The following is a 10,351-nucleotide window of genomic DNA, read 5'->3' on the forward strand; positions in this document are numbered from 1 at the left end:
TGTTGTACGGATCAAAATCTCGATCTCCGGGATTTCTAATCTCCATTTGCGCCAACATCTTTTTAGTTTGGTACATAACGTGAAAGTTTAAAATAGCTTTTGTAAGAGGTAGACCTCGTGTCAGCTGATCTTTACTCACACCGCACAAAGCAGTCGCACAGTATAAGGCAAACTTATATTGCTGAAAATAATATAACATGGGGTCATCATACCATCGATTGACATCATCAAAGCTTTTAACCACTACCGGTGCTGGTGAGATATCGACAAACTTTTTGACAAAGCTATACGATATTTTGTTATGTTCGTCTATCGCTACGACGACAGTTAAGTTGTAAAAATCTATGGGATAACCGCTAGATAGTTGTCCAGTCATTTATTAATAAATGACCTCTTTGACAATAAACAAAACCGGTCGCATTGAGCTCGATCGATCCGTGAAGGCAACTGGTATTAGCCTTAAGACAATTACGTTATATTTATCTTTTTACAATTTGACCGAGGTGACCAGTTACACGTACAACGGTCGAACGACTACTATTCAGCCGGGGTATTACACATATGAGCAGCTCATTTCCAAATTACCAGGCTCATTTAAAGTTCATCAAAACACTTTAAAGGTTAGTACTGACGCGACGATTACGGGTGGACTAGCCAAACTGATAGAGAATGAATATTTGTATCTGACCCCATTGTGTTTGTATTTATACATCGATGGAATAGACACGTCTAAAAATTTATGGAACGGTAAACGATCAAATCTCCTTTCAATTATTCCCATAGGCAGAACTGATGTGGGGGAAATAATACAACACCATCCTACTAATAATTACAAATCCATGCTCATTGGCGAGCTCAACAGCTTAAACGTGTCAATCTCGGATGAACGAGGTAATGCCTATCTTGGCAAGTTTGTTGCTGAGATTGAGTTGTCGTATAATAAATGTATGGCAGATCAAAATCAAAATCCGTGACTGTGCATCAAGTCAGGCTAAAGCGGATAAGTGTTTCTGATAAAAAAGCCTTGTTTCAGATAGTTATTCCTCGAGGTGGAAATATCAAAGATATTATTCTCTACTGGCCATACTCATCCGTTGTGAGGTTAGATGTACAATTTTTTAATGACGAATCCGAAATTGTTACATATTCCGGGGTGTTAAGTAATAAACTACACGCGATCAATTTTCAGGTAGACGGAATTGTGACCTGTATTGTATCCAGTACTGATATAAAAGAGCTTATAGTATTTTATGAGATATAATAAATGGCTAGTATCGCGATTATGGTAGTGGGAGCCGTCGTACACTCTTTAGCGTTCGCCGGTGGAAATTATCTTTTTTCAAAGATTGATAAGAATGGAGCTCAGGAAGAAGCCAAGAGACATAATGCGGCGTTAGAAAAGCTAAACACTGAACAAGCGGATTACAACATCAAACGAGCCAAAAACCAAGATTGGCTAAACGAGCAAAATGCTCGAAAGCAGGAGGCTACTGATGAAATATACTCGGTAAATTCGGCCTTTAATACTTATGAAAAGCTCTACGGTGAAAAGCCTACACTACCTCACCCTGATTTAAAAGCGCCTTCTTTAGATTACACCCCTAGCTCTGAACAAAAAAAATATGAGCGAGTTTTTGTAGGCGCTGCAACGGCTGCGGGTGTAGGAGGTTTTGCGCTAATCCAATAAGGTAACAATCTTCGCAATCTTCGCAATCTTTGCAATCTTCGCAAACCTCAACAATCTTTGTAATCTTTGTAACAATCTTCGCAAACCTCAACAATCTTTGTAAAAATCTTTGCAATCTTCGCAATCTTTGCAATCTTTGTAAAAATCTTTGTAACAATCTTCGCAATATTCGCAAACCTCAACAATCTTTGTAAAAAATCTTTGCAATCTTCGCAATCTTTGTAATCTTTGTAACAATCTTTGCAATCTTCGCAATCTTTGTAACAATCTTTGCAACAATCTTCGCAAACCTCAACAATCTTTGTAAAAAATCTTTGCAATCTTCGCAATCTTTGTAATCTTTGTAATCTTTGTAACAATCTTTGCAATCTTCGCAATCTTTGTAACAATCTTTTATGGCATCATAAAAGATTTATCTGTGCTTATTTATTTCATACGCTAACAAAGTTAATGCCGCGGCGATGATTATCCACAAGTTGCTTTCGAGATAATCTACAGCATTTTCCATCATGTGCCAAAATGCTTGTACTGCGCCGGAAGTGTTTAGATATCTGTCATGAAAGTACGCGGCCAAGTCTTCCAGATTTTTCTTGATAATTTTGCCAATGCCGCTTTCGATAATATCCTTCGGATCGGTAGATTTAGGAATAAGATCTTTTACCGCATCAGATCCCAACGCATTCGCTACCGCTTCGAATATGGCCGTTAAAATTCCTCCAGCGGCTAACCCACCACCAATGCCTAAAATTAGGTTGCGCTGCTTTCGCATCTTTGCTGTATTATCCGAAAGGTCTCCTTTTAGATCACTGATTAAACCGTTTTGCGCATCCAACTCTTCTTTTAGTTGTTGCAACTTTGCGAGTTCATTAGGAGATTTGTCCTCTTTAGCATCGAGTTGTTGTATCTGCTCTGTCAGGTTCGCAGCTTTTGACACAGCCACTGATATTTGTCCTTCTATAGTTTGAAATCTCTGATCAATAGCTACTAACTCTCGTTTCGGTAACCTTCCCCCTATATCACTCATATCACTCATATCAAATTCTTCGCGATAATTAAACTATGATGTTTTTCTGTTACTTTTGAGCCGATCTATGAAATTTTTTGCTTGGTCTTTCACCGTGTCTCCCTGTTTAGATAGCCATGACTTGAAGTCAGTCAAATTGCCTTGATCCGCATCCACTTCTTCATCCACCGGAGCGATGGTTCTAGCATTGGCTTTTTCTACTCTTTTCGTGTATTCATCTTTGTTCAAGCCAAAAAGTCCTTGATATTCCGCGGTTGGGATCTTTGGATTCTTGACAAAAAGCTCGGGGTTACGCACATAAGTCAACATTTGCGAGCCTTTGCTCATTTTTACCGCGAGGCCACCGTCATCCATCGGAACAAACTTGGAATGATCTATACCATAGTATATATCCAGCTTGGATAGTTTTACACCGATTGTATTTTGCGTGTGCGTGTCTACACCCGGCGTGTTAACGGGAGGATTAGGTGCACTATCTATAGAAGAGGCGAGATAGCTATCAATTGCTTCTCGCGTAAGAAGCCTTTTACTAACAAAGTCATCATAAGTACCTCCGCGCCGCGAGTATTCGTCATAAATCTTTATAGCCGCATTTATTCCATCAACATCTCGGGGTTTTACGACTTCAACAATAGCCGAAAACAATCGTTTATCTACAACCCTACCTTTCCCCTTTTTTAAAATTATTTCATCAATGCTGGGCAACTCAGCTTGAGCGAGCCAATTATTCGCCTTAGATATCGCATCATTTTGTTCATGAATGCGCGGCTCAGTAAATGTGGGCTCGATAAATGATGGTTCTCCCGGGATTTCATCGACATCGGGGTTAAAGTCTTTACCTTCCAATTCCATATTTATTTATTTATTATAATAAATGTATACAGGAGAATTAAACCATAACCTGTCCGCGAGAGACAGGCAGGGTCTAAAAGAGCACAAGACGCGCGCGCGAGTCGTGCACAATCCATCTACAGCGAGTCCTAGCGATGAGCTAGTAATTAAAATGCCCCAGCTAACGCCCAATGCAGTTCTTTACCCCAAATCGCTTAATCTAACCTACAATTTCAAACTAGCCAGCGATGGAACTGAAGCGAACATTCCCGATCACCTTACATCGGCGATCGTAGAAAAGTTTAAGATGACCATAAATGGTCAAACTATATCCGACATATCCAATTACGCTCATCTAGCGATACATAGAAAGTTTTGGCATTCGAAGCAAAAGTATACTTACGATCTTACGCATAGAGGTATTCAGTCTACAGCGACTAAAAAGAAACAACATTCAATAAACGGCGCGGCTGAAGACATTCTCGCAAAGATTCACGGTGAGAGATATTCTTTTCACCTAGGATCATTTTTGACTTACGCCGCCTTTACTCCGCAGGCGATCCAAAACAATGTAGAGTTTCATATCAAATTCGCCGCGGGTAAGTATACGCTGACGAACCTCTGCTTAGAATATGACTACATTTTAGAACCCAGTTTGGCTGAAGGTATTAAACAAAAATATTCTAATCATAGTCACATTATCAACGATTACAAATCTCACACGATCAAGGATATACAAAAAGAAGAGTCCGAGTTTGAAATAAACATAAACGCGAGCTATGAAAGTCTTCGAGCGATCTTGGTGTTTTTCAAGAAGGATAACTCTGTTGACACTACATTTTGGAATCCGATGCTAAAAGATGTCGGACTAGATATAGACGGCGCAACAAACCAGCAATTTACATCAAATTACTTAGCTCCCTACTCGTATGAGAACGCGGTCAAATACTTTGGTGATGGAGAAGCGTTCATCAACCAAGAAAAATTTTACACGGACAAGTTTTGTTTAATTATAGATATGAGGACTTTGAATGATGAAAGATCGAGTGGGACGGGTCGACAGATCAAAGACTATGTCAAGCTTAAGCTATCAAAAGATGTAACGCAAGACGATGGCAAAGCGTTTGTATTTCTAGTGACTGACAAACGCCTATCTTTTGTAAATAACCAACTGAGTAATATCGAACAATAAATAGACAATCAGAGGTTTAAATAATTTTGTATAATAAATGGACAATTTACTTCCAAAGCATCCACACAACGCAATCATTTGCGGACGAACAAACTCGGGTAAGACTTATCACGTGCTAAATGTAATTGAAAGGTATTACTTTCATGCTTTTGATCACATTTTTATCATCTGTCCCACATTCCATGACAACAAGACTTACAATCGTCCTTGGCTGAATAGGTGCACAGTTTTGTGCAACGGTAACTTGGTTGACAACCTAGAAAGCCTGATCAAGCGACACTCCAAAGGCGGCCAACTGTCGGGTAAAAAGTCGCTCATCATCATTGACGACTGCAGCGCGGAAAAGGACCTTGAAAAACACCGCACATCACTCAGCAAGATCGCTTTTAGCGGGCGCCATTCCAACCTAACCACTTGGTTCATAACGCAGCGCTACCTTTCGGCTCCCAAAGATTTTAGAGAAAATATTGATTGGGTCTTGGTAACCAAAAACACTTGTAAAAAGTCTTTTGAGACTCTTACCAGCGAGAATTACTTTATCCCGTCAAAGCGCCACGCTGAAATAAAGGCTGGACTAGTAAATACTTTTATGCTGTTTATCAACACTGACGTTGCACAGTATTTGATCCTTAGCAAATGATTGAACAAATATTCTACGCGACGGGTTCACTCTTCTTTTCTCTGGGAAGCTTTGTAATCATCAAGTGCTACCTGACATGGAAACGGTTGTATAATAAAATGGAACCAACAATTTCACTACCGGAGCAGGCTGAAGAGACATCAGTACATGATGCCAACTATCGAAAAAGGCTGGTAAAGGCACGCGTCAAGACGGAAGAAGACCTTGCCAAAATGTCAGAGAATGAAGTTACAAAGTTATATCTCAAACACGAGCAGAGCATCATTGACAACGTTGCCGGTAACGTATCCAAGGTGTTCGCCAAACTCTGGACAAAATCTGTGTCTAGAGTCGTGTCTGTAGATGAGGTGGAACTGGAAGCTGAACTAAACAAAGACGTCTTTGTCGAGGCATTCCTCAAAGAATATTTCCCGCCATTCTACTACGACTACGGAATGTATTTGGCCCCGTTCTCAGTACTGCTCACTACTGCCAACCACATCGACTACAAGTGGGTAGGAAATTCTCTAGAAATAAATGACAACGGTCAAGAAGAACCCCAAGAGGATGACGCCGATGCAGACTCCTCTAGAACCTCTGAGTGACATTAACGATGAGCTCTCCGCGATAACCCAGCAAACTGAACATCCCGAAGAAACTGAACATCCCAAAGAAACTGAACACGCATGGACAACCGTCGGTCTCGGTATAGCTCTACTGTTGATAGGTTGGCAATGGTACACAAAGCCACTAGCACTAACGCCTACACCAACTCCCACACCAAAGCCTACACCAACTCCCACACCAAAGCCTACACCAACGCCCGCTGTAAAAGTGAGAATATTCTAGTATAATAAATGGCGCAGATGAACAACACTCTCAAGGATACTGGTAACGCGCTGTACCAAGGCGCTTTGTTAGCTACAGGGTTAGTAGTTACTAGAAAAGCAGTTAAGGAACTGAGTTTCAAGGATAGACCCGTCGAAATGAAAGTCAAAAGTCTCGCGATGCTGTCCGCAGAAATTGCAACGGCTAGCTTTGTTCTAAAGAAACTACAAGATGCCGGGCTTCCCGCAAATATATTTAAATAAAATTTTATACTCTCGAGTATAAAATTTTGCGAGGTTTACGGTTCAGCTTCTTTTGCGCCAGGCATACGCTGAAGCAGCTGCTGAGTTAGCACTTCTTTAGCCTCCGCTCTTATTTTGTCAACGTCAAAAGACTCGGCATTGTATTCATTCACAATGTCCTCAAACTCCGAGTCATTAATAAAGTTATCATCCAGCACGCGCGAGATCTTTTTGTTTAGCACGGATATGCCAGTGCACAGAATGGCGTGCTTCTTGGCATGCTTGACCTTTTTCTTGGCGCAGTGCTTCGCTATGGGTGTCAGTACCGCAGCCATCAGACCTGACGCAACACCTAGACCCGTTAGTACCACACCAATGGCAGCCCTACTATAGTAAGGGATGTAGCAATACCAGCTGTCGATTCCACGGCGGCCAGTGACGATAGAGTTATTTGAGCATTCTGTAGACCACTTACCGCCTTGCTGTATTTCTTGTAATAACCATTCCGATTGTCTCTCAGAACCTGCAGCTCATTGCGAATGTCGCGCACTCTGTTGTACCGCTCAAAACCTCCATCCGGAGGCGCTGTCGGCAGTTTGGGATATATTTTTTCCGTCATTTATTGTATATCTAATCCCTCTGTATCGGGTGGTACAACTTGCAGCTGCTCTGCAGTAAACGTTCGGTCATCAATGCCTTGGAGCGTGTACATGGATGGTTGATTCTCAGCTGAACGAATCTCATCTATGGTGTATACGTTTACCGACCAAATGGCATCAGTGGCTCTGTACCGCGTGTCATTGTGCTCTTCTTCGGGTTTGTACAAATACCGCACCATTGAGTCTATCGGCAAGTCTTCAGTGACCTCGTCATACTCGGGTTGTGTTACACTGTCAAGTTTTATAGCATCCACCGGTTTCATATTTATCATACTAGTTTCTTCATCATTTATCGCAGCCACTACACCCGGCAACCTCTTTACCCACTCTCGGTTGGTCTTATCAGTTTTAATTTCCTCAGCGTACTGGTGAGCAAACAACCTTTCAGACAACGTTCTATTAAAACGCTCTACAAACACTACCTTTTTCTTATTAAGGCTTCTAGATATTTTTATGCCTTTCTCGTTCATCCGCTCTGTGAAAGTTCCCATTAACTCTTGCCCCTTGTCAGACATTATTTCTTTTGGATATTCCAGTGGTGATCTATTATATATACGTTTATTAGCCTCAACCGTATCAGCCGCTGTTTTCTTTTTGAGTGGCTCCGCCTCTTTGTACCTAGAAGCGATGTCCACCACTGTCAGCGCGTACTTGTACCCCTTGTCAGTGGGAAGGCTCAGCAGATCATTTTGGTGAGTGTGGTTTGGTTTGTCTTGGCTGTAGTGGGGAAATTTTATACGCTTTGGCTTTGCCTTGTAAATCTGGTAGATGGGTTGACGGTCAAGCCAGTTTTGAATCTGACTTCGTTTCAACTCGGGGGTTTTTCATGCAGCTTCCTAGCAGCTGTCTTACCACGCTGATAGCCAGACGGCGAATAATATAGTTTCTTTAGCTTGTCCATTTATTTTATGTCGACAGATTTTATTTTATGTCGATGGTTTTTGCAAAATTAGTCGACGGATTTTATTTTATGTTGACGGTTTTTATTTTATGTCGACGGATTTTAAAATTGGTTGGCAGATTTTAAAATTGGTTGACAGATTTTATTGTATGTCGACGAAATTTTGAATGATTAAGGGTTAAACATTTTGTAAAATAAATGGAAAGGAGAAATAGACAACAACAAATAGAGCAGAAAGCAAGAGAATTGGCTATAGAAGGCTATCAGGGTATGAGCAACAATGAGCTAGGAAAAGCAATACAGCGAGCTCACTGTGAAGGTCAAGCGAGAAAGTTTGAAATAGAAGGCTATCAGCAAATGGATAAAAAGGAGCTAAGAAATGCTACAAAAAAAGCTAAGAAAAAAGCTAGAAAAGCAAGAAGATTGCGTGCTCAGTTTGAGAGTGATATGCAAGAATTGAATTTACAAGACTACCAACAAATGAGCATTGATGATATAAGAAATATTTACATAAGAGCATGGCGTGATTATTGGCAGTATTATGGAAAATATGCACTAAGACCTGTGATATTATCTCATCCAAGCTTGCGAGTGTACTGTGAACAGCAAGCACAGAGACTAAACATACTAGACTATCAAAATATAAGCAATGAAACTCTAGGAAGTGTTATATCGCAAGCACTGCTTCAAGAAGAAGAAAGAGGAAGAGCACAGAGATTAAACAACTATATTGTAATTGAGAGTTTCTGGTTTGACCATAATTCTTTAGATGTCGTAACTTACTGTGTACGGAATGAGCGTGCAATAGAACCTATAGTACTTAACTCTACAGAAGCAAAAGATCCATGCTCTATATGCTTAGCTGATATTTCAGAAGCGGTGGCTACACTTTGCAAGCATATATTTCATAAAGAATGCATAGAGGAATGGGCTAAAAACTCAAGCATATGTCCAATGTGCAGACAATCATTGCATTAGTTTTTATATGCAATTGTCAGTCGCACTATTTTTCTTAGTAAATTTGAATTTACTCTAGCCATTCTATGCAGTGATATGAGTGCCCACTACCATCAGTTTTCTTTACAAGCCCGCAGTAGACAAACTCCCTATCTGGTAGAGCACTATCAGCTGCATATTCTGGCATATAAACTTTGTATTCTTCCTCAGTATCCATATTAATTACACTGACTATATATGTGCCAAACCTTGTTGGTTTTGATTCTTTGCTTAAACACATATGCGGTATCTCCTTTGGTATTTCACTAATCTTGCGCACTGCAGTATGCGTAGCTCCGTATGTTTTTTCTCTGATTGTGATTGGCATTGTTATTTATTATACAGTTTTCTTTAACCCTACATTAAACTGAGCACTGCATACGCCTGTCATATCACAAAATCATTCAAGCGCTATATACTTGCAAGTGCTATGCACAGGAAGGATATTCACTTTGCGCATCTAACAACTAATAAACACATTTCTGTTACTAGGGATTATAATGACTAGTCATTATAATCCTACAGGCAATGGGTACACTAAGCGTTGTTCAGTCAAATCGATTGAGGCTTAAAGAAAAGCGTATAATAAATAGACAATCAGAGGTTTAAAGAATTTTGTATAATAAATAGGTGCAAAAAGCAAGCGTGACCAGCACCGAAAGGTCCTGCAGTCGCGTGTCACCTAGGTGACAGCCGTGCCTGTTTCTAACTCTCTCCATTTTATTTCTAATATCCATTTTTTTAAAATCAGCATGAGTTTGTGTATCTGATTTTGAGTTTTCATGGTTAATAAAAATTGTCAGGGCGAACCCCCATATTACATACTACTTATAATAAAGGAGGTACAAATGGCAAGCGTGACCAGCACTTAGGTCCTGCAGTCGCGTGCTCTTTGGCAGCCGTACCTTCTCTCCGTACAAATTTCTAATATCCATTTTTTTTAAAATCCTTGGGATTTTAAAAACTTTAAATTCTAGGTTTTTTAGTCATCTTTAGACAAAAAATGCCAGTGCGAAAATTCTGGTCCAGAACCCCATATTACATACTACTATGATGTAATATGGGATCAAGCTCAGAAATGTAAACTTCTTGTGAACTCTAATGTCAGAAGCAGTACAAAACCGTTTAACCAAAAAAACGACAAACACTAACACCGACCTTCCTTAATATCATTTAAAAGCCACAAATATCAAGCAAATGCTACAGAAATAGGAAGCAAATAAAAGAATTATTGAACACATATGATTTGCTGAAAGTATCTGAGGAGAAGACACAGCATATACGCAAATTGCTTCATCCAAGAGGAGAGCAAGAAAACAACATAAGACTTAACAAACACACATTCTTACCCGTCACTAGTGTCAGATAGTAA

Source organism: Watersipora subatra, unplaced genomic scaffold (assembly GCF_963576615.1).
Source record: "Watersipora subatra unplaced genomic scaffold, tzWatSuba1.1 SCAFFOLD_158, whole genome shotgun sequence".
Taxonomy (NCBI): Eukaryota; Metazoa; Bryozoa; class Gymnolaemata; order Cheilostomatida; family Watersiporidae; genus Watersipora; species Watersipora subatra.